At 47.1% G+C, this 24,906-nt stretch overlaps 1 protein-coding gene across 2 annotated transcripts in view; it reads left to right on the top strand.

Annotated features, from left to right (window-relative positions):
• The first annotated feature begins 2,405 nt into the window (after positions 1-2,405).
• The window catches only part of DEDD2 (death effector domain containing 2), a 368,727-nt gene continuing 346,226 nt past the window's right edge, over positions 2,406-24,906 (top strand). Inside the window, exon 1 of one of the 2 annotated variants that reach the window (XM_069640949.1) lies at positions 2,406-2,641. The gene's annotated coding sequence lies outside the window, so the exon portion shown is untranslated. The remainder of the gene's footprint in view (positions 2,642-24,906) is intronic. The other variant, XM_069640950.1, reaches the window with a different exon arrangement.

Genomic DNA, 24,906 nt, shown 5'->3' with positions numbered 1-24,906 from the left:
CTCGTCCTCGATTCATTTTTTTTCACGCCTTCTTTAAATTACAACGTACACGATGGAGAAAACGGGGGAGGGTCCCTATTCGGGCGCCATTTTTTGATGGGCCCCTGGGGGACCCTCGTGCATGGAAACAAGGCACAATCACCACACATGAACTGATACGCCAGACACGAGGTTAAATTCTCAAAATCTAGGGTTTATTGCAAAGCAAATAGTCTCAGTCGGCCGACCGGATCTCACATCCCGCAACGTGTGTTACCCAGACCTTGTGGGATGCAAGAGAGCGAACATTTTACATCAGTCACATATATACAAAAAGACCATCATATTATCAGAAGTGACACATCCAAAACCGGCCATAATGCATCTTCTTTTTAAGAAGGGATCAGTGATTGACAATTATGACGAATATGACACCCTTGAAGACATTTATTCAGCAACAGTTGCAATCTGCGAAGGTGCAGACACTATTCTTTGTTACCAAAGAGCATAGTGCTCTTGTTCTGCAAGCAAGCTGTGTGAGGGACACATTCCAAGCCCTACTATCTCTTGGTTTCTATTCGTGAGTTAGAGGTCGGCTCAATCTAAAGGGGCCCAGGAAAGGGGGGCCGTGAAGGAGAGTATAATTCAAGCCATTAACTATCTATTTCTACAGTTTCTGCCATTTCAGCAAGACTAGCTTGCACCTGCTTGGTTATTAAATGCCTTTCTGCTTACTTCCAAGGACTTGTGAGGGAAGAAAACAGTGTATTGCTGTCTGGGCTAGTCTCTCAGCATGTAACTTGTGACCTTGCTCTGGGCATGAACAGAATTAAATAGAATTCACTTTTAGCAACGCATTAGAACAGAAAAGCGAATAAAAGCAAAATTGCAAAATGGCGAATTCTATTGTTACAAAATGGACGCTCTCTGATTATGCTGACGATTCTGTACTGACGATGCTGGATATATGATGCGGTTGATTTTCGGCCAACATAATATACCGTCTATGCTATGGTAGGGTATTTTCTAGACTAACACCCTCACTAACGTGAGAAGGGAGTTTAGATTATATTAAAGACAAGGAGACTAGTATTAGAACACCCACCCTTTTGTTTCTTGTTCTTACAGCTTTGGGGTGAGAGGTTGGGTTCAGGATCATTTCGTCACTGTTACAGGAGGAGGACAGTGTGTGATCCTGGAACTTCGTTGGATCCTGTCTCTGTGGTATATCATCTGGTCTTTGCAGTGGGCGTCTGATGCAAGACAGCTGCAGAAAGAGGAGTTGGGATTAGAGTAAATGACTTATATAGAGGAGGGGTCCATGCTCATTGGTCATTTACAGGGCATGACCTGTACTCCATGTTGGATTGGGGAGATCTCCTTACATTGACTTTGAACTCTATTTAGTTGTGTTATTCAAACTTTTTTGTTTATAAAATATTTTTCTTTGCTGTTGTGGTTTCAGAAGTAAAGATTGTAATGCATAATACTCGCCTCCTTGTCTTTAATAGAATCTAAACCACCTTCTCACATGAGGGGGATTAGCCATTGTGTTGCAATATGCACTTAGTTATTTAGACCAGACCACCCCTTTGCATTCTTACATGTGCTTCCTTAGGCTACACCCAACAAGTCTTAGGTTACACCCATCATGCAAGCCACACCCACAAATGAGAGCCCGTCATGCAAGCCACACGCACAAATGAGAGCCCCGCCCAATTTCTTACCACAATTAAAGCACTGGTGACATTACGCGGTAGGCGGTAAGGGATTACCGGCACCGGTAAGGGCACCAGTGCCGGTAATCCCTTACCACCCTATTCCGAGGTCCCTTAGCGGGTCCCTTCCTTAACGCCTGGTTTTACAAATTGCGGTACCGTTATTAGCTCCATCCCTATTCCCATTGAGCCCTAAGGGGGCTCGAATAGGAATGGTTCCCGGAATGGGGACTTACCGGGTCCTCCAAGGTTGGAATGACCCGCTAAGTCCCTATTTCGGGAACCCGGACCCGGAATGTGTTAAGGAGGTGAGGCCCACGGACTCCTTGGTTCCTGAAATACGGGGGTAAAAAAATTGATCTTCAAAAACAAGGGAATGGGGTTTTCAAAAACCACAGATGAGCATGGGTACAACTTTAGACTAAGAGTGCCACTGCCGCGTTGTTATGCTCTTTTCATGGAAAGCATTGCAGTTAATTTGTATAAATGACATGAACAAGGGTGGTTTGGTTCGCTCAAGATACAGAAAGGAAAATACTTTCCATAAAGCATGTTCAACGATGTTTAAACTGGAAAACGGGAACTGGAAAACGGGACACTTTCAAAATTAAAGGTCGCCTGTCACTGCATTTCCCCTCACGTAAGATATTGTGATGCTGCTGTAGCGTAAGCTTTCAGGCGTGTGATGTAAGCTGTCCCTATCACAACAGAGGCGCGCGCCTCCTCGCTCCAGCTCTGTGAGCGCGCCTAGCTCCCACTGAGCATGCGTAGTGAGCATGAGCAGGCTCGCCGGCCTTAATCTTCTCGGTATCGCGCTCCTTGCGCAAGCGCAGTGATCGAATCACAGTTGTTTTTCTCAGTTGTGACGCGCGCGCGTTCGCTGACGGTGAGTCAGACTTCAGAAGGTACTAGAAGACTGAGGAGTCCGGCAGCTGAATTCAGAGGTAGGTACGGTGGTCCTCTTGACTAGAAGTGAAAGGTACATAAATGTCGGGGCTACATCTACATTTAACAAGAGGGGTGGGCGATGTAAGTGCTGACGAGTGGGTTTAGTGCGGGGAGGGAGTTATGAGGTGTTATGTCAGGTTGGGGCGATGTGAGGAGAGAAAAGGCCGTCGGTTACGGGGTGGAAGAGGCGGCTGAAGACACCAACAGCTAAAGTAAACGGCATCTTCTATTTGGTGTGGGTTACTTAATTCTGGTAGGTACTATGGTGCCCCTGCTTTCCGCCGATTACCACGAAGGGATTTCCCACCGTCATCTCTTGGTTGTGATCCAGGCCATTTCGCGCACGCGCAGTAGTGCTGAGTTAAGTCCGTGCTTGAAACCGATTTGAACCGTGCCCAATGCTTTGAATGCGATGCGTAGCCTAAATAGTGATGGACATCGCCTGACGATGGTGCTGACTGGCCCAACCAGCACACCACAACCGTGTGGTATTGATTACGTCCGGTTTTCATATTGCAAATTAATGTATCTGGGATTTGAAGCGATCTTGCTGTATTTCGCATTAAATGTTACTATCAATAGTGTTCATATACACAAATATCAAACTCGGACAGAGGAATGGCTGAGTTGGCCATTCCAGGATTAGATGCTATGACATATTAACACAGATTGCTGCAGCAAGTACCAAACACGCTTCTCTTCATAACCATGGTGCCACTTACACTTATCAGTACATTCCAGATCTGGGCAGGGTTGTGGGCAACAGCAGGAGCAGACAGCAGTACATCTTATGTAACTCGCTGGTACCTCACTGTTTGGCAAGGCGCTAGAGCAGCAATCTCGGTGTTCAAAGCACATTTGTGGCTCCCTAGAATCCTGCTCCTTATAAAGTGCCAATGGCCCAAGGGTGTAGAGAACACAAGCCTGATAGCACGGACAATCCAGCTATTGACCCTTTGTGTGCTGAAAAGCATACATAAAAAGTTTTGTATTTTTTAAAGCGGAGGACCAAAAAGGCAATCGAGATGGCCCTGCTCAGTAATTCTTGCTTACCGTGACTTATGCACCCATTGAACTTGCTGGAATGGTTGTGAGTAAATCACACAGGCTTTTTGTGGGAGACTTGACAAGAAGCTCGGGCAGCACCACATCCAACACGGGCAGGAGACGAAGAACAATAACACGAGACTCTTAGGGGTGATGAAGAGCTCCGGCCAGCCCCGGCCCACTTAACACCATGGCCGTGCATATGACAAAAAACTGGGTTGGTGAGTCGACAGAAGACAGTTCCTTTCCTATTACCGTAACAGGCAGTGTGTGTTTATGGATGATGTGACGGTGGGTTGTTGCCACAATATAATCCTATCCAATTCTAGTTATTGGTTATGAAGATATCTATCACCTAAACACTTTACCGCCTCAGAGCCATGGCAGAAAAAAATCCTCAGAGACATTAAGTGTCCCCATCCACCATCGGATCACTGGCCAAGTTGACAACTCCCACACTGTTGGCCTCCTGTTTTTTTCTTTTCTGTTTTTATTAATTTGGGGGAGGGGGCAGTCTTGTTTTTGGTAGAAAGAGAGGGTGACCACTGATGGAATCGCCCCTGTGGTTGTATAAATTATCACATCGCCCTCCCCAAACGTAAATTTATATCCTGGTTTACATTAAAGGTTTTGTTCTGGCAAAACATCTAACAATAACGCATCTCTAAAATGTGACGCATACAAAAACTCAACGCAGCAATCCTAGGCAAAACATTTTTCCCTACCAAATTTCTTTCCCCCAAAAATGTAATTCCTTTAAGTACCCAAAGTATACAAAAGCATACCATTTGCAATTAATTTAATTTTTGGTAGTCAATATAAAGTTGGCTTAAAAGTTTCAACACTGCACACGATTATTCTAATTTGGTATTTGTATAGTCGAACCCTATGACCTTTCACTTAACAGGTACTGGGATTGAGTGATTGTGCTACAGAGACTGCTTGGAGAAAGACTTCAAAGAGGCCTGTAGTAGCATACCTTCCTTGGTTTTGAGCAAGCTTACAATGAAATATACATCAGTACAGTTTTACATCCATGGGAATAGTTCGAATCCACCCCCTCCTTTTCACTACTGAAGTGTAATCATGGTTGTAAATGGTAGTCTTAAAATATATATATATCAAGAAAGTTATGCTGGGTTTAAAAAGGTTTGAAAAAAATATCTACATATGATGCAATTTTCAGAAGTTGATTAATATTCTGAAATTCAAATGCTTATTTGTCCTCTGCACTTGATTAAAATAGGAACGGTCAATTTGAATGATCATTGCATATTACACTTTTAATCTTCACTTCCTGTGCTACCACTTTCCATTCAATATATTGAGTCCCAAACTTTGGCCTTGCCACACATTCCCCACAGTGTATACTTATTTGTGACATAGTATTTGGATTCCCACATTAACATTTGGATGGTGTCCCTGTGAGAGCCAGTCTTCCTTCCCTAGCTTCCTTAGCCCAGTTGCTTCTCCTGTGGGAGGTATAATAACACCAATTGCGCATCTGTTTTTAGGTCCTGCCTTTGCTTTGCTTTGATGAGAATTTCTGCCTTCTCCTTCTAACTGAGGAATTTCACCACAATCGATCGGGGACCTCCCCCAAAGGCCCTTCTCCCTCTGTGGGCCCTCAATATGCACCTCCTTGCCACCATCTTCCTCAAATAGGTTTACAATGTCCTGCACCTTTTTCTCAACCTGTATGGGGGTTTCTCCTTCCCTTTCCACCAGTCCCAGTATTTGCAGGTTGGACCTTCTCTCCCTATTTTCCATGTCGTCCATCTTTAGCGTCAGTTCTTCTTCTCACAGTTCTATGTCCGTCATTCTTGCGTTTAGCTTCATTTCCATTAAGTCTGTATTGACTTGATTGTGCTCTAGGTTCTCAACTTTACTCTCGATGGATTACACTTTCCCCTAATTTCTGAGATGCAGACTTGTATGTCAGATCGTAGGGTGTGGATTTCTGCCATGATTCCCGCAATATCATCTTTCGTCGCTGATGCGCTCATTCTGGTGGTGATAGGGTCTGGAGTCTCCCCCCTTCTGTATTGCTGCAGTCTTTCCAGGCTTCCCCCAACAGTTGCCCTTGTTCTTTTCTGCTCAGTCTTTAAGGAATTATTGGCCGGGCTGTGGGAGGACTTCCCCAGTGTCTCTCTTGTAAGTTCCAGGTTCAACCCTGTCTAATCTGGATACTGTTGGGGCTGGTGGCAGCAAGCTACATGCCTTTTTCCTTTTCTCATACCGGGGGGTGCGTGTATGACGCTTCCTGTTGGAGCTACGCCTCGTACCTGCTACCGGGACGTCCCCTGTAATGCAGGGGCTTCTGGGTCTTTTAAGGTCAGCGTTTATCAGCCCCCTGGCGACTTGCTTGGGTTTTCTGTATGAGGTTTTTCGTTTAACGGCCACATCAATGCCCTTTACCGGACAGCTGCCCGCCTTGCTCTCTACTAAATTATTGGCCGGATAACCGGTTGGACCATTAAAATGTTGGCCCTAGCGTCCGTCTGACAGGCCCCGAGTCCACGTTTCCCACCTTGGGTTTATTTTGCTGCCAGGAGGACTGTGCTCTGCCCTTTGCCGATGTTCGTGGAGGTTACTGCTAGTTTCGGGGGTATATGGGAAATTGGGCCTGCACCTGACGTGGCAATGGCTCTCCGCCTCCAAGGTGGGTTCCAATCTATGCGCAGGGGCTTGTGCAGCCTGCCTCTCCCCCTCTTCAGGGTATAGCCATTGATTTTCCAGCGGGCATGCAATGCTGGAGGAAGGGGAATCCGTTTACCTTCTCCATTTCTGTCTGTGTCGCAGGCGGGCCCCCTGCACCCTTGGGCGTTGTGGATGGCTCCGGAGGCTGTCGGTGTGGGCTTTCAATGGTTAATTGCTGCTCCATTATTGTGACGTATTGGTGGCGCAGGATGGGCCCCTGAAGATTTTTGCGGGTGGGTTGCTCATTCTTGTCAGGGTCTTTCGCCTGGCATAGCCTGGTGTCGGCTACCCGGCGCAGACCCTTAGCCCCACCTTTGGGCGGTCTCCTCCACTTCAGCCTCCTGCAGACTCGGCGGGAGAGCCGGGCCCAACAGGGGCTGGCCTCAGGCTTGATGGCAGCTCCTTAGTCTTAGGGGGATCGTTGCTTCTCCTAGTCTGAGCCTTTCTGTCGGCACCGGCTCCTGAGAATATGGCTGGCGTAGTGGCGCTTCTACGCACGGGGCCTTTTTCGATGCCTGGTCGGGGAGGGGGTCAGTTTACCGTTTTCGGTAGATTCACATTATGTTCACCCCTCGGATCCTCTCGGCCATCGCATTCTGCGCCCCCTAGTGGTCTCCCTCACCTCCACTCTTAGCCCCTCAATGCTCTTATTTTCACTGTCCATGGCTCTAACGATGGGGGCATCAGGAGGGGCGACAACGGACAGCCCTGTCTGCAAGCGGACAACTTGCCATTCACCTCCACCTGGACCGTGGACCGTGGGGTGTGAGAACAGTGCATGAATCCTATTAATGATTCTTTCATCTAATCCAGAATTAAACAGGGCTTCAAAGAGGAACCCAGAATCTGAAGCTAAAAGAACTGGTGCTCCCCCTCACATTCCTCGCATTTCCATTAGATTCAATGTTCCCTAATAGGTTCCATTCAATTAAATGTTTTCCTGAGTCTTTCTGCATCCTGACTTCATCCAATGAAACCCACCTGCTCAGAGTGCACCAGCCAATAATGCATCAGTGCTTTGAATCTAGAGGCCAGTGTGTGAGGTAACATTTTCACATCTACATTCAGCAGAGGGATTGGGAGGTATATGAACATTTAGTCGGGTTCCGACCCTTTTTATGGGTCACCGATATCAAAGCCCTGCTAAAGGACAGTGGGGGCTATTTCTTAAGATGTGGAAGAGGTTTGTCAGATATGTCTTATCTCTGTAGTACAAGGCCCAAAAATCAATATAATAAAAGTAATTCATTGAGCCAATAAAAAGTGCACAGGGTCAAGAAAAACAAAAGTTTATTACATCCAACCAGCTGGGAACAATCCACAAATCATTTGAGGTAGCATGGTTACATGTATGAGAAGTTGAGGGACATTTTAAACATTGTTTCAGAATACATTAAAATTCATATTTGCTAATTGGACAGTCTTGGTGGCCCCATTGGTGATTCTATACAGTGCCTAGCCCTATTGGCCTATCATAACCCTCTGGACTATTCTGATGACTATTTCATAGTAATGTTCTCTTGGTGGGGCCATCTAGTTTGACACACATTTAATTGGACAGTTGACATGTTAAAATGTTTCATATACAACTTGACAGCTGATTGGTGTAGCACCTTTGGTCATCCTGGTGTGGGCCTCTTTGGTCATTGGTGACCAATAGAATTGTGAGGTTTGAACAGTGTGACAACAAAAAAGAATACTTTGCATCCTTTCACATGAGACCTAAAAGGTTTGCACCAACCTACCGTTCTCACCTGTGTGGCTGCTCAACCGGCAGTTAATGTTGCGACTTTTTGTTGGCAACATGTTTCCCTTCTATTTCCTTTCTCATGATGTGCCTACATGTCTTCACGGGGTGTGCTTCTTGGCCTCTTGCTACAAAACCATATACACAAATAAATTGTGTATTCAGTGAATTTGTGTGTCTGTAAATCTCAATACAGGTTTAATTATGTTCCGGGACACTACGTGTTATGTTCCTCCATTACTTAATTTATCCCTTGGTTTCAACAATCTTAATTAACAACCGCTATGTTCTTGGTTAAAAGTGCTTATATCGTGAAATGCTTTTGCTTGACTCCTAAGTGAACCCCTACAGAGGGCACTGTGTGTCTTCTGTCTCAGTGGCTTTGTCTTATACACGTCTCAGCATATTGCCTAATTCTCACCAAACAGTGGCCTTGCATTTGTTAGTTTCTTAGAACATGGACAGGAACTTCATTGCTTTTATGTTAAATTTGTTAGATGTGTGGAACCTTGCTGCACCTTACTATTGGTAACCAATCCCTGCACAGCTTTTACAGCTTCACAAGGTCTGCTCATGGTTGCAACATCTGGTTAAATCGTGCTTTCTCATTCTGTGCCTGGGGAATGGACTTCACCTCATACTACTGACCAATCGCAGCACTACTTTAAACCTGCATCAACGCCACTGACCTTGGCTGTGTGTTTCTTTTGTATGGACTGAAACCGAATGTGTTTTACTATGTGGAATTAACCATGCATTTCTGAGGCCTAGTTCATCAAAAATGGTTTATACAACTGAGGCCTACTCTGTGTGTCACACCTATTAAATATATGTACATTGTCTCAGACTCCTGTTTGATGGGTTTTCTCAGTTTGTATTTCCTCTCACGTGTGGGACTTTGGCCGTTCATCCCGACATTATCACCCCCTTTCGTTCCATCTGGAATGAAGTACCTCATGAACTCGTCATTTAATTCTTGTTTGTGTACCCAATCATATTTATCTTTCGGGAGCCATAGTTTGCAAAGGTTTATCAAATCTCCCCCCAACCCCCTCTTTGCATAATCCCAGGGACTACAACCTCCATCTTCTGCGTGATCGACATAGCATTCAAGGTGATTTTTGGGGTCTGGTGCCCAAAGGGTTCCTGTTGGGCCTATTGGATGGTCTCTTGGCACCATTCCTGGTTTAGGTCTTATCTCTACCTCGTCTGTTTGGGTGTTTTTATGTTTCCAAGGAGAAGTGGCATCTCCTACCTTAACTGTAAGTAACTTTACACCATTTCCACCGGACACGCAACGGACCACTACTTTTTGGTATAGGATCCAAATTAAAATGAAAGCGATCAGGATGGGTAGGACTACCCTGCCCGCGCTTGTTAACTAGTTTGGCATCCAGGGGAATGTTTCCGTCAACCATTCCTCCCAGCAAATTGTACCTGTCCTCAGGTGATGTAACGGCTTTATCGCCATCAACGATGCACCATTATCCTGGTCATTTGTAGGGGCACGTAAGTGCAACATGTATTTTTAAAAATCTTTTGCCAGATCCCACCCTCCATTGCGGTGATGAGGTCAAGTACCATTAGATTTTTGCAATGTCATTATGCAGAGTGTCAGCATTTCTTCACGTACAGCATTTAGACCATGCTCTGTGGCATTCGCTAGCTGGGCCAGGTTCCAGCAGGTTATCTGGAACCACTTTGTATTTGTGTCTGTCTGTCGACCAGGGGCTAAATAGGATGCAAAGAATGTTTCTGTCTTCGTAAATAAGCGGTATTGTGTTGCTACTTCTTCCAGGGCTTGGTTTGCTTCTTTACTGAAGTAGTTTGATCTTTTCCTGTGTGACGATGTCTGTGAGTAATTCTGTTTCTGCACTGTTGGGGGCACAGTTGGAGTGGGGGTTGGGTCCAGAGGTATTCTTCTGGAATTAAAAGTACTGGTGCTGCAGGCTTACAAGGTAATGTACCCTGTTCAACAATGCCGGTTGATGGAAGGAGGCATTGGTCCCACACTGCCAAAGCACATCCATGATCATGGCAGGCCCATCTTGCAGTGCTGTCATGGTGAGAGTCTTGTTTCACCCTTTGTTCTGACCCACGGGCACGTTTCAAAATAAGCGGTGAGTGCCTGTGTTTTTACTGGTTGTTGTTGCAAACCTGTTGATGTATGATGCCCAAACTTCTCTGCATTTTCCATCTACATTGTTGTCAACCTCGTCTGCGTACCCCACCAGTCCTTCTGCTTTGAAAACTGCTTGATCCTTCACCCATTGTTTGTTCCCGTATGTTTCACCTTTTTGTACATCTAGTCTCTTACTGCACATTTGTTGTAATCTGTTCCTTTTCTCCCATTACGTTTGCTTTTATTTGTTTCTTAGAACGTTATTTGAACAGTTTCCCTGGAATTGCCTTTGCAACTTGCAGAGTATCAAATGTGCCAAGAACTGTGCCTCTAATATTAACTGTCGGGGTATGAATAGTCTGAGGGTGGCAACTGCATGCCGAATAAGCCTGCACTCATAACCTGAGTCGTTATGTTGGGCCCTGCCTATTGTTTTCAGTGTTGTACCAGATATTTACTTCAGAATGATGTTCATCTATAATATTGTCAATGATGCTTCCTTCTTTTTGAATACTTCTTTTGTGTCTGGTCACAAGATTACCTCTAATTTCATTCATGATTTCACTCTCATCACTATTTCTAATCCGTACAGTCATTGTAAAGTAAGAAAGGAGAACAAAACGAATCCCTATATACAGCTATTTGATTATTTTGCTTTTTACCACTTGTATTTTTAAAGTCTGTGTAGACCTCAGCTTTTGTTTGCCCAAACGGTCATTTCATAGTCCCTACTCTACTCACTGTTGGCAAGTCCTTGTTCAGTCGTGTTGGTTGTGCTGTTGCAACTCATTTTGTCTGCCGTACTTCTCTGTTGTACTACCATATAACAAGGTACACACATTTCAAATGGTATTTCCCCTTCTGATTCTGTGTTTGCGAATAAATCGTAATCAGTTATTTCAGTTTTAGTGTGGGGTCTATGCATATTACTGTTCACCGTTCTATCCCTTCTTCATCTGTGCATTTTTAAGATGACGTCTCTTCTGGTGAATACTAAATCTGTGTGTAAAGTGAACATTGTTCCTGGTGCCCTCTCCTGTGGGACTGTTGGTCTGAATAGGAATTCCGCTGGCAAGCCAAATACCATGCCTCACTGCGTACATGAACATCTGTTCATGCAATGGTAGTGCTCGAATTGCATTAGTACTGCATAGTGCTTGTACTACTGCAGCTACTCTGGTATAGTGCATGCCTGATATAGAGCATACTATTCCCTTGTCTGTGAACAAAATTGTCATGTTTTGTTTACTTAATAGGTTTCTGCCCAGTAAGTTTACTGGTGTCTCAGTACTGTACAGTAGTGGTGCTAACCTTTCTCTTGTCCCTATGGTAATGGCTACATCTTCTGTGATAGCGCCAGAGAATCTCTGTGTCCATTCAGCTGTTGATCAAAGGAAACCTTCTTTCCTTTATACAGGACATAGTAGCTCCTATCATACCATGACGGTGAACATCCTATTTTCAGTCCCACTTTTTTGGTTCCTTTTCTGGGTCTGGGGTTGCTGAGGGGAATGGAAATGTTGACGGTCGCTGTGGGCTGTCATATTATGAATACATGTTTGTCTCTGGGAACGGGAATGAGTTATCTCCCATGACACTCACCCCTGCACAATGTGTTGCTGTCTCTCGCAGCAGTGCATTCTACTCCCATTGTGGTGTGGTGTGATGGGTTGGGAAGGTGCCTGCTGTACAGTAATCTGCGATATGCAGGGTTGGGTACTGTATGGGCCGTCCCTGCGTGGGGACTATTATCTGCTGTGGGCCAGGATGTTGTGGCTGCACGGACCCTGTGGGTGTATCCTCCATATGATGATGCTCTACGAGATGACTAATAGGCTGGATACTGATATGGTTGCATGGGTTGCCTGTCTTCTGTCCCACTTTTCCACATGTGAAACATACTCCTCCAAATTGTCTCCCTTGCTGTTTTTGGGAAAGACCTCTTGCTCTTTGTACCTCTCCCATGTTTCTTCTGTCATTTCAATTACCTGTTCTCCTTGGCTGGGGTCCTGAGCTTGTCACCCAGCTGTGGCATTTGTAACTACCGCAACTTCCATACATACCTTTGCTAGTTTTTTCTGCACTAGCTTTACTTCTGTTCGCTGCACTTGGTCTTCTTTTTCTCTTTCTCGTGCTGCTTGTAGTAATGCACTATGTGCACTTGTATTTCTCCCAATTCTTTAGCTTTGATGCCCACTGTTTTTCTAGCTCTGTTTGTACTTCAGTTAGAAGACTGTGTAACACCTGGAAGATTGTTTTATTCCATGCTTCAACCGTTTCCTCCCTCCACATGTCCTGAATCGAATCAATATACAATGCTGGGTCTTCATCAGCTCGCATTGTGTGCCATGATTGATCCTCTGTCCGGTTTGTCCGGGTACGCTCTTCTCGGAGCATCCCGTACATGGGCTCGACCGTTATCAAATGGAGCTTCGTGTGTGCCATTTTCCTGTTTTTTCCCAATAATGTTTGTCTGTTCACCTAGAATGGTGGCAAGTAAACTCTTCTTTTCTCCCACTGCTAATGTGACTCCCGCTGTTTGCTTCCACTTGACCGCTCCCGCTGTAAGGGTGTGAAGTTTGTCTGTATTAATGGGAATTGGGCCCCCTTCTTCACTTTGCTGTATATTTTTGCCCTTTCACTTCCCTCTTACCACTGCTATGGATAAGGGCGTGGTCCAAGCCTCTCCCCCTTCAGTTTCCCAGTTTTCCTCCTGATTCTCGTCACTTTCTGTTGCTTCTGAATCCTAATCGAAGGTTAGTCTATTGTGCCCTCTACGTGATGCGTTTTCCTTACGTCCCCTTCTGTCTGTATGTCATCTTCTGCTTCTATTTTCACTTCTGTTGTCGATGTATCAGCCTTAAGCATGGGGTACAGCACAGTCCCTCACGGTTTCTTCTTTGTTACCCTTTTGAAGCTCCTTCTTTGTTTTCTGAATAGCCGCTTCTAAATCCCTAAGAGCTTTATTTTCTAGCTTTGTTATAGGTCTTGGTCTCTATGACTTCCATGACGCTGTTGGTTATGTCTCTGCTTGGGGGGTTTATACCAGAGATTTGTATATCCTGGAGCGAGTTTTATGGAATACATTCCGGGTATGTCGGCTGCGAAAGTGATGAGGCTTGAGCCGAATTGGTGCTTTCTGAGTGGGGGCGGGATTGACGACTGCGCCGGTTGCGCTTGTTCTGTTTCTGGATAATGGAGGGGCGGAGGCTACAAAGGGTGTTTTCCCTTCCGATCCCTCCTCTCCTTGTTACTCCCAGACTACCCCGTCGTACAGGTTCCAGATCTCTAATATACTCTGCCTCCTTTTCAGCGTTTTACCTTTTATACATTGATAACAAATGCGTGTAAATGTGTTCGATAATCCCCTTATCGTGCATGCTTTCTTCTGGCCATCCTGTAAACATTTTGCCCTTGGTCCCTGTTCCCCAGTCTGTATCTGATCCCTATATGTCGGGAGCGCCTTATACGTGTTCCACAGTCATGGTGACGTACTGGCCAACAACTATCCCAATAAAACAAAATGCCAATAGGTCAACAAAGCAATCTCTTGAGGGCGTCCTCTATGGCTCACCCAAGAGTTACCAGAAAAAATTAAATTCACTGTGCGTCTCTGCACGTAATAATTCTGCAACACTTATGTCCTTCTCAGTCAGGTTCCATGCCCACTCCCCACACTCGCACCAATACTACTCCTGCCTCTGCTCAAATACCACCTTTTCTATCTACATTTTATACGACTTAGTTTAGTTTATTTATATGGCGCGCCATACCCTGGGGCATCAGGGCGCAAGCAGACAAGGATATGCTCAACCTAGTTACAAGTACATGAAAGTAGGATAAAAAATAGAGATATGCTGAACTTAGTTACAGATATGCTCAGCTAGTTGGAAGTACATGAAAGTAGGAAACAAATACAGACATCAACAATGTTACAGTAGGCAGGTATGTACAAGGAGAGGTCAAGGAACAAGGGGAGCAAGGTACATGCTCCTGCATAGTCATAGGAAAGTAATATACAGTTATGTACAGTGTGACATATTAGGTCAAGCAGGTTAGCTGTCATTGGCTCTCAGCCACCTAGTTAGGTTCTGTCTAAAATTGGCGAAAGGCTGAGGTTCTCTGATGTCATGGGGGAGGGAGTTCCATAACTGCGCAGCCTTGACAGGGATGCGTTTCCTCCTATCGTGGAGAGTTTGAAGCGCGGAACTTGGAGGCAGTTTGCGTTGGCTGTTCTAGTTGGTCTGGAAGAGGTTCTTTAACATAACCTGTCCATGAGGTAGGGTGGAGCTTTTATTATTGAGGCATTTGTGGGTGAGGGAGGCGATCTTGAGTTGAATATTTATCAGCGGTGGAGAGCCTTTATATTCTCTTCTTATAGAGGATATATGCTCATTTCTGTTAATCTTGAGTGCTGCTCTCAAGGTATTGTTCTGGAGGACTTGAATTTTGTGGATGGTGCTTATTTGCCCCAATGTAGAGTCCATTACAATAATCCAATTTGGATAGTATCAGGGCTCTGGCAAGTGTAATGCAGCTGTCTGTAGAGAGGAATTGTTAACTCGCTCTGATAAGTTTTCATGTGTATGCTGTGGCAGAGGCTAGAGAGTTAACTTGTTTGGTAAAGTTCATGGTGGCGTCTAGGTAGAATCCTAGGGTTTTCACTTCGTTATCTACTTTTATGTTCCCATTGATAATGAAGTTGGCATAATCAGGGCTGAGTTTGGATATATAGGTAGGGGTGCCTAGGATGATAAGCTCGGTTTTATCATCATTCAGGCATAGGCCGTGTGTGGCCATCCATGCCTGAACGATGCTATAGATTCTGTTCACTAGGGCCAGGTCCTTGGCGTAAACTCCTGAGAGCGGGAGGAGAATCTGGGTATTATCTGCGTAGTTGCTGATACCCAGATGATCCATTTCATCAAACAGAGGCTTTGTGAAAACATTGTAGAGGGTGGGTGACACACAGTATCCTTGTGGTACACCACATGTTATGGGGATAGGATCTGCTGAGGCTGATTGAACGAAGACTCTCATAGTTCGGCTACTCAGAAATGACTTGATCCATGTTATAGCCTCTTTTGAGAAGTGGGCTGCAGAGCCAAGGTGACTACATAGGACTGTGTGGTCAACTAAGTCGAATGCAGCTGATGGGTCCAGAAGGAGGAGTAGGGCTGCTTGGCCATTATCTCTGCATTCGTCTATTTGGGCCTTAAGATCTATTAGAGCTGTCTCAGTCCTGTGTTGCGGGTGGAATCCTGATTGACGGGTTCCAAGTAGGTGGTTGGACTCTAGGAAGTTTTGTATTTGCATGTAAGCCACTTTATCTAGGATTTTTACAAGAAAGGGCACAGTCGTTATGGGCCTGAAATTAGTGGGAATGGCAGGGTTCAGGGTTTGTTTCTTTAATAGTGGCAGTACCCAAGACTCTTTTAGGTTATTCGGTACTGTGCCTGTGGTAAAGGAGGAGTTGATAAGTTTGGTTATAAATGGCGATAGTTCTCTCGCAGCATCCTTGATAAGTTGTGCTGGGCATTGGTTGCCCTTGCAGTTAGACGGTTTAAGTCCCAGGATGACCTTTTCTACCTCTATGGTCGATACCTTAGAAAAGCAGAATCGGGCTTCTTGATTACGCTGTGGTGGTGGCGCTAAGCTCTGAGGGATGTGAGGCATTAGGAATGCCTTCTTGAGAGCAATTTTAGTTTGTAAGTTAGCTACTTTATTTGTTAAGGCAAGTTGTATACTGGAGCACCATGTTTTGTCCTTGGTGCAGTTTTCTTGAGGTACAACGGGAGTTTCCAATTCTTTCAGAATGCTGAACAGTTCTTTGACACTAGATTTTGAATTAGATATTCTAGTATTGTAGGTTTCTTGTTTGGCTAATAGCATTTCTTTCTTGTATTGGGAGGAGGCTTTGGAAAGGTTGAGTTTATTTTCGACTGATGGGGAGAGTCTCCAAATAGTTTCAAGTTTTCTTTTTGTCAGCCTGAGATTTTTTAGATGAGGCGTGAACCATGAGTTGAGTTTTTTTTTTTTCGGTTTGCTATTTCTTAGTTTGAGCGGAGCTATGTGGTCAAGGGCTGAGTTCATAGCTTCATTATACTGTTCAACTAACAGATTGGGGTCCAAAATGTCTGGTAGTGAGTTCAATTTAGGTATTATGACAGGCATCAGATTTTCTGCTGTCAGAGTTTTTGTTCCTCGTGGGCAAGGGTGGGGCAAGTGAGGACAGGGCAGTAGCAGGGTTGGTCGTCACTGTGAATAGTAGCAGGTGGTGGTCAGTCCACATCTGAGGTACGGAATCCGTAATATTTACTTCGCAATTATGTTCTGCTATCCAATCAAGGATACAACCTTTATTGTGGGTGGGTTATTCAACTTTCTGGGAGAATCCCAGTCCTTTCAGGGTCAGGGCAATCGCTGTAGATTGGATATCCTTATTGTCATTGTAACCTAGATTAAAGTCTCCCAGCACTGTTTGGGATTTATTTTTTAGGTTATTGGACAGGGATGTTGAGATGTCCTCAGCGACGGTTCCGATAGGACCTGGTGGTCTGTAGATAAGGATGACGTTTAGGGTTTGGGAGTTAGCGATGGCTATTTTGAACGTGAGGCATTCACAGTATTTCATAGTGGTGGTTGTGATAATTCTCATGTCTAGGCTGATTTTAGCTATGATTGCTATGCCTCCACCTCGGGAGGTGTGTCTGTCCGCTCGTAGAATTGTATAGTTATCCGGGACTGCTAATGATAGGGCAGGGCCTGCCACATCATGTAGCCAGGATTCTGAGATGGCCAGGAAGTCTAGGTTGTCTGTAAGAATGATGTCTGATATCTCTGTAGCGTGTGCGACTAGAGACCTAGCGTTTATTAGCGCTCCTTTGAGATAAGGTTTGTGGCTTTCTAAGTTAGGGCAGGTAGTGTTATGACTAACTTTGGCTGTCTGTTTGGTGCCGTTTAGTATAGGTCTATTGGGCTTGGACTGTTTCCTAGTGGGTTCTGCAGTAACCTTCAAAGGTAACTGTATTTTTTTTGGAGATTTAGTAGTTCAACTTTCTTGGCTGGTGGCTCATGCAATTTGGACAGACGAGCGCGTAGTCTTAGGTTTCTGTCTACAGTATTGCATGGCCTTTGTAGAGTGGTACTGTCTGGATATTGGTTCATTTTAAGTCCTGTATTGGGTTGTTGTGTGTCGAGCATGATAGGGTAGGTAAGATGGGTGGGATAGGACATGGCGCAGAGACTCAAAGTGTTAGCTTTGGTGGTCAAGTTAAGTGATTGTACTCCTAGTATGATGGAGAGGGTAATATACAGTGGTAGCCAGGGTGACCTGTAGGCGAGACCCAGGGTGTACATGCTAAGTAGAGGCAAGTTAGGTGCAATTTCAGGTGCAATTTGAAATGGCTAAGTACAGGCAGGCTAGATGCAACTATCATGCTGGGCGCAATATCAGATAGCAAGACATAGATAGGTTGGGTCCAGTTAATGGGTTAGGTGCAATTCGTAAGTCAGGGTGCAGATAGGCTAAAATTATGCTATTAGCGGGCTAAATGCAGTAGTATCTGACCGAGTGTAACAAAACTCGGTGCTATTTGGCTATAAGTAATTTCAGATGTCACAATATGGGTAGCAATTTCAATTAGCAAGCTCACATAGGCAGACATTGCGTAGATAATCAGCAGTATACAATCTAGTAGTCAGAGGCATAGTGACATGTAGCGGTATATATTATTGATGGTCCATATACTTGAATAGCAGCCGGGAAATATGGCCACTGAGAGTGGCTGCATTATGAGGTAGTAATGTGGCGTGTAGTCAGACAGTACCTTAGGTTTCTAACTTGAGTTAAAGTCCGGCGATGCAGGGGTTCTGGCAAGAGGCAAGGACAGGCTAAGGCAGGAAATAGACTTTGTTCCTCCTGCCTCCGTTCCGGATGCCGGCTCACGCCTCCCGGCTCCGGATTGGATATTTGGACTTGGTCCAAAAAATAAAACACTTATATACACAATGGTTTATCTTCTTGTTCCCTTACCTTGATTTAGGCAGCACTGGCCTCCCTCCTCTTCGAGGGACATTGCACTACAACATCCACAATTACTGACACTGTGGCATCACTGTTGCCCCTACAGAAGCCCTCTTCTAGTTCTACTAAACACTAAATGTTTACACCACGCAGTTCACTCCTCACACAGTCCACTCTCATCCCAATACTCACTCTCCCGTCTGTTGTTCTTGTGTCACGTGGTCTTTGCTCCCTTATCTTCTTCCAATGCTGTCGACCGCCCCCCGACCTCCATGAAGGCCTGCACAGCTGGGGTCAGCGCCACAGCCTTCAGCGATCAGGCAAGCCAATGTGACCACCTCCCCACCCCCATGAAGGCCTGCACAGCTGGGGTCAGCGCCACAGCTTTCATCGATCAGGCAAGCCAATGTATAATCCTGGTGCTTGCTGGCCTCCGTGTGGTTTGTGTAGTTTCTGCTCCCTCCAGGCAGGCACTGCTTAGCAAGTAAATGCGGCAGGGTAGCTTCCAGGCCCCCAGAAAATCCTGGAATCATGGCTCTGGGTCATCAAATGTAGGGTAGGGCACAACAATCAATATAATAAATAAAGTATTTCAATGAGCCAAGAAAGTCCACAGGAGCAAGAAAAAAGGTTTTTTACACGCAACCCCAGCTGATAATCCACAAATCATTCTAAGTAACATTTTAAACTTAATTTCGGAATACTTAAAAAATTAATATTCGCTGATTGGACAGTCTTGGTTGCTCCATTGGTGATTCTATACAAATGCTAGCCCTGTTGGCCTATCCTATGTCTCATGACAATTCTGATGACTACTTCATGGTAATGATTTCTTGTTTCACATGAATTTAATCGGACACTTAACATGTTAAAATGTTTCATATACAATTTGACAGCTGATTGGTGTAGCCCCTTTGGACATCTTGTGGTGGGCCGCTCCGGTCATTGGTGACCAATAGAATTGTGAGGTGTGACCAGTGTGGCAACAAAATAAAATACTTTGCATCCTTTCACATGAGACGTAAAAGGTTGGCACCATTTGCCGCTCTCACCCTTGTGACTGCTCAGCCGGCAGTTAATGTTGCGACTTCTTGTTGGAAACTTGTTTCCCTTATTTCCTTTCTCATGATGTGCCTACATGACTTCATGGGGCGTGCTTCGTCTCTTGCTGTGAGACCATGTGCACGACTAAATTGTGTATTCAATGAATGTGTGTCTGTAAATCTCTAAACCGGTTTAATTTAAAAGTTCCGGGACACACTGTTATGGTCCACCATTACATAATATAGCCCTCTGCTTTCAACAATCTTAATTAACTACCTCTTTATGTTCGTGGTTAAAAGTGCTTATATCGTCTAATGCTTTTGCTAGACTCCCAAATGAATATTTCCCTACAGGGTGCACTGTGCGGCTTTGTCTTTAAACGTTTCTGCATATTGCCTCATACTCCTACGTCCTGTCCCCTTTCCTCCATACTTATGGGACATCTCTCCGTCCAGAGGGACGGGACCGGAGCACTTTTGTAAAAAGCATCCAAATTTTTTTTAAAAATATGTCCCTCCTCTCTTTCCTGCGCGGGGCCTGGCTTGCGGCTGTAACCCCGCCCACCTTGGCTCTGCATCGCCCATCAGTCCTTTTCTCCGCACGACCGGGGCCGGACACACTTGCATCCTCGGAAGATTTTCTTCCCGTTTTTACCTCTCTGGCTCTCGCTAGCGTTCGTTTACTAGTTTGTCTATGTCTTTTAAACTAGATTTTTCAGACTGTTCATCGTGTCACTGTCGCTTCGCGAGGGCGGATCCCCATCCTCTAGTGTTTGGGTCCGGAACACCATTGGGACTCCTGTTTTTACTGTGACTCCCTTTGGGTCCGGGCTCTTCAACGTCGGTTGGAGCGGTGGGAGGTGATGGTCGGACGGACTCCTCTTCGCATTTTCAGGCGTTCGACGAGAAGAAAAAACGCCCGGTAAGTTCTTTACTTTTCAGAGCACCCCGGCCGGGGGATACCTTCCTGGGTTTCTCTCGAGCCGGGAGGGGCGTTGATCGCTCTGTTACCGGGGTTCTCCCTGAGGTGCCTGTCGGGCCTAATAATTCTACCAGAGTTTTCTCCGAGGGTCTCCGTAAGGGGCCTGTGATCACCGGATTACACTCCGAGGCCCCTCCTGTGGGGGCTGTGTGTAGACCCAGTTCTACTGAGTCGTGGGGTACCGGATCTTTCTCTGAGGCCGTTCTTTCGGCTTCCCTAAAAAAAAAAAACTGGGTACGCCCCGAGGTCTTGGCTGGGCTTGAGCTTACCGAACGCATGTTCGAGGCCCGTGCCGAAAAGGCTTCTACCGGGCCTAGGTCCGAGGTCCCTCGGACAGAGGCTAAGGGTACCAACAGTTCTGAGGGACCGGGCAAGGCCCTGTCGGTGACACTGCACCGTTCTCGCTCTTGTGGTGACACCAGATCTGTTGAGGGGCAAAGAAGAAAGTTTCTTGGTATGTCGCAGAAACATTCCAGGCCTCATAGTACCGGCTCTGCCGAGGTTCCTTAAGTTAAGGCTAAAATTAAGAACCCTGATCCATCGACTGGGACCCCTGCCTCACTTCCTCACGTGCCGCAGTTCCCCCTCAGATGAGGACAAAATGGCGCCCGTTCCCTCCACGACCACGGCGGCCATTTTAGGTACTACCCCCTACAACTACGACATCGGCCCCTGGTGTAGGGTTCGATCCTTCGGGTGAACCTAAGGTCCCTTGTGCGCATCCTTACCGGCCGGTTTATGATTGGAACGCCCGGATGCCTCTTCCGCACAATGGTTCGTTGCCCGCGGGGGCAGCTCCCTTGATTTATGTGGATACGTCGGCAGAGGGGCCTGTGTGGCACCCTTCCCCATTGCGTCCCTGGATTTGTCCACCTCATGAGAGGCCTCCTCAGGTTCCGAAACAATCTCCTGAGGACGCCTTTTTCGGTAAATTTCAAGCGCTTATGTGCACCGACCCCATGAGGGAATATTTCAAGGGGCTATGTCCACCCGTGCCTCCGGCTCCACCCGTCCCGTCGGTGGTTCCGCCGGCGCCTCCCTTGCCTGTGGTGCCTCCCCCTGCACTTCCGCCTGTGCCACCGGTGTCCCTAGTGGACAAGGCAGTGCCTGACTCGGCTCAGCACGAGCCGGACCTGTCGGATGACCCTCAAGGTGATCAGGACAACGAGGACCTGCCCCGCTCTACCAGAGCTTTCCATGACCGGGTACTGGACATGATGAGCTTCTTAGATGTTCCGGTGCCCGAGGCACCTGCTCCACAGGAGGGCGTGCTTTCTGGGGCGTTCACCTTGTCTCCTTTGGAGCGTACCGTCCTGTTCTTGCAGAAGGACGTTCTGGCCGAGGTCCGAAGAGTTTGGGAAAAGCCACACTCGGGACTTTTTGTAAATTAAAAGATTGACGCGAGGGACAGGCTACATTCCTCGGAAGAAGTGGTCTTGTCGTCTTGTCCGCCTCCCTCCTCCACAGTGGTGGCTGCGGCCACGTTGCAATACAGACCTGCAGCTTCCTCCTCCACGACGGCGACTCAGGTCTTGGGAAAGGAGGACCAGCTCCTGGACTCCCTAGGGAGAAAAATCTTTGCCAATTCGGCCTTGCAGCTCAGGCAGGCGAATGCAGAATTGATTTTGGCGGGAGGATGTGTAGAGGTCTGTCGGAGTTTGAGGAGCGCATTCCGGTCGAGAAGCTGGAGGATTTCAGAGGCGGCCTTTCCGATGCCAGGGTCTTGACACAGGATCTCCTGGAGGTTGCGGCTCATCACGTAGACACCTCGGCTCGGGGTTGATACCTCGTGGCAAACATGGCTACATGCCACTAAGTTCTCGAAGGAGGTGCAAGACAAGGTTCTGGACCTTCCATTTGATGGTAAGGAGCTTTTTCACTCTTCTACTGATGTAGAGCTCACCAAAACCAAAGACAGCACTCAGACGGCCAAATCATTGTCTGTTCTGGTTAAACCTCCCTTCAAGACTCAAAGGCCGTTGTCGCAAGGTCGACCTTCCTCGACTGCAAAAATCGCAGAGTGGATACTCCTGCAGGGAATAACCGCCAACAGCGTACGCGGTATTTCTCCCGCTCCTCAGCCTCCTCATCAGGTTCAGGTGGCACCGCCACCGATAAACCTGCCAAATGAGGGTTTTCTGCGCTCGCACGAGACCCCGGTGGCAGGACGCATTGCATCTCATTGGGAGGCGTGGCAGACCATCACAGAAGACAGATGGGTCTTGTCAGTCGCTCGAGCGGGCTTCCGCTTACCTTTACTCCCACCCCACCCTACAACCCTCCTTTTCAGCTGTCGGGCTCACCCTCCCTCAAGGCCGAGGTTCAGAAACTTCTGCTCCTCAGAGCTGTGGAACCCGTTCCCCTTGGGGAACGAGGGGAGGGCTTCTACTCCCGGCTGTTTACGGTTCCCAAACCCAACCAGGCTGGCCTGCCCACCATCCTAGACCTTTCCCAGTTCAATCTTTCCCTACCCCAAGAGAAATTCAAGATGATCATGCCCGGCCAGATTCGCTCCTTGTTGCAGGCGGGCGATTGGCTCAGCGTGGTGGATCTTCAGGATGCGTACATGCATATCCTGATTTGGAACCCATACAGGAGATACCTCCATTTCTCTTTGGGAGAGGAGTACTTCCAGTTTCGGGTGCTTCCTTTTGGCCTCAGTTCGGCGCCGCGTGTCTTCACGAAGATGTTGGTGATCGCGGCCCACCTTCGTCTCCAGGGTATCCATGTGTATCCCTATTTGGACGACTGGTCCTACGCAGCTCTTGCCCGTTGGCAGCAGCGGGCAACCTCCAGTCTCTCCTTCAGCTCCTGTTCCATCTTGGGCTGTCGGTGAACTGGCGGAAATCCTCCATGACGGTCTCACAGGACCTGACTTTCCTGGGTTTTTGTTAGAACACGATAGACTGCCGAGTGTATCTGACCGGGGACAGAACGGCAGATCTGTTGGCCACATGTCAGATGTTTACACAGTCGGAGAGCATGTCGGCCTGGTGGTTCCAGAGGCTTCTGGGCCTCATGGCCTCGTGTGTGCTGGCTCTTCCTCTTCTCAAAATGAGATGGACCCAGATGGCTCTTCGGAGTTCCTGGCGTCAGGCTGTGGACCCGGATTCCAAACGGATAATGATTCCGGATTCCATGAGAGTGGACCTGGACTGGTGGTCGTCTCTCAGCAATCTGTCAGTGGGCGTGGGGTTTCAGGACCCAGCCCCCGTGGTGACGATCACGACAGACTCCTCCTTTTTCGGGTGGGGTGCGACGTTAGACCTTCTTCAGGTCTCGAACCTCTAGTCACCTCAGGACAAGCTCCTGCACATAAATCAATTGGAGCTTCTGGCTTTCAGACCTCTCATTGTCAACAAGGTGGTCCGCATAAGAACGGACAATGAGGTGTCAATGCACTACATAAACAAGCAAGGGGGAACGAAGTCTCACCCTCTTGTGTATCTGTCCATCCAGATTTGGGCGTGGGCCGTGCTTCATGGGGTCTGGCTGCTTGCAGCGCACATCCCGGGCCGGCTGAATGTCACCGGGGATGCCCTCAGCCGGCGGACAGTGGTCAGCTATGAGTGGGAGTTGAAGGCGGAGGCACAGAGGTGGACCTTTTCGCCACGGCGGTAAACAAGAAGCTTCCTCAGTACGCCTCCAGAGGGGGGCTGGGAGCCTCCTCTCTGGGGGACGCACTCGAGATCCCATGGCACAACACAAGAGCTTACGCCTTCCCGCCTCTTCCTCTGGTTCATCGAGCAATTTGGAAGTTGAAGATTTCTGTCAACTGTTCTCTTCTAATGATAGCTCTGTGGTGGCCGGCCAGGTTTTGGTTCTCAGAACTTCAACAATTGTCGGTGTGTCTGCCGATCAGGTTACCAGTAACTCCCGATCTTTTTCACCAATGGGAGCAGCAGATGTGGCACCCCTCCCCACAATCCCTCAACTTGGCGGCATGGTGCCTGAGTTCATGGCTCTAGAGCCTTTGGGTTTATCCGTGGATAACATGCGCATTATCCAGGCAGCCAGGAAACCCTTGACCAGATCCCAATACAAGAGTAAATGGCTCAGGTTCTGTCATTGGTGTTTGAGGAAAGAATTGGACCCAAGGGTGGCGACGATTGACACGGTGCTGTCCTTCGTCTCCTCCCTAGCAGAGTCAGGGGTTCATGTCTTGTCCTGCAGGACTTATCTCCCAGCGATTTCCGCCTACCTCTCTACAGACCGGTCGTCTTATTCGTTAACTAACCCAGTGGTGAAGAGACATTTTGCTGGTTGGACACGACTCTACCCTCCGGTTCGTAGTCTGCACCCGCCTTGGGACCTAAATGTAGTCCTGAAGGCGCTGTGCCATAAACCCTTTGAGCCAATGGCTACGGTTGACCTAAAGTACGTGTCCTGGAATGTTTCCTTTCTGGTAGCCGTCACGTCAGCGAGGAGAGTGAGTGAGCTCCAGGCATTGTCGGTGGAGCATCCTTTCATGGTCTTTCACAAGGACAAGGTAGTCCTTCGGACGAACCCAGCTTTCCTACCAAAGGTAGTGACCGAAGTCGATTTCCCTTCCGGTCTTTTTTCCGAACCCTTCCTCGGAGGCAGAAAGGGTTCT

The sequence above is a fragment of the Ambystoma mexicanum genome, chromosome 1q (genome assembly GCF_040938575.1).
Source record: "Ambystoma mexicanum isolate Mex_15411 chromosome 1q, UKY_AmexF1_1, whole genome shotgun sequence".
NCBI classification, from domain to species: Eukaryota; Metazoa; Chordata; class Amphibia; order Caudata; family Ambystomatidae; genus Ambystoma; species Ambystoma mexicanum.
This window is presented reverse-complemented; position numbering and strand designations above follow the sequence as displayed.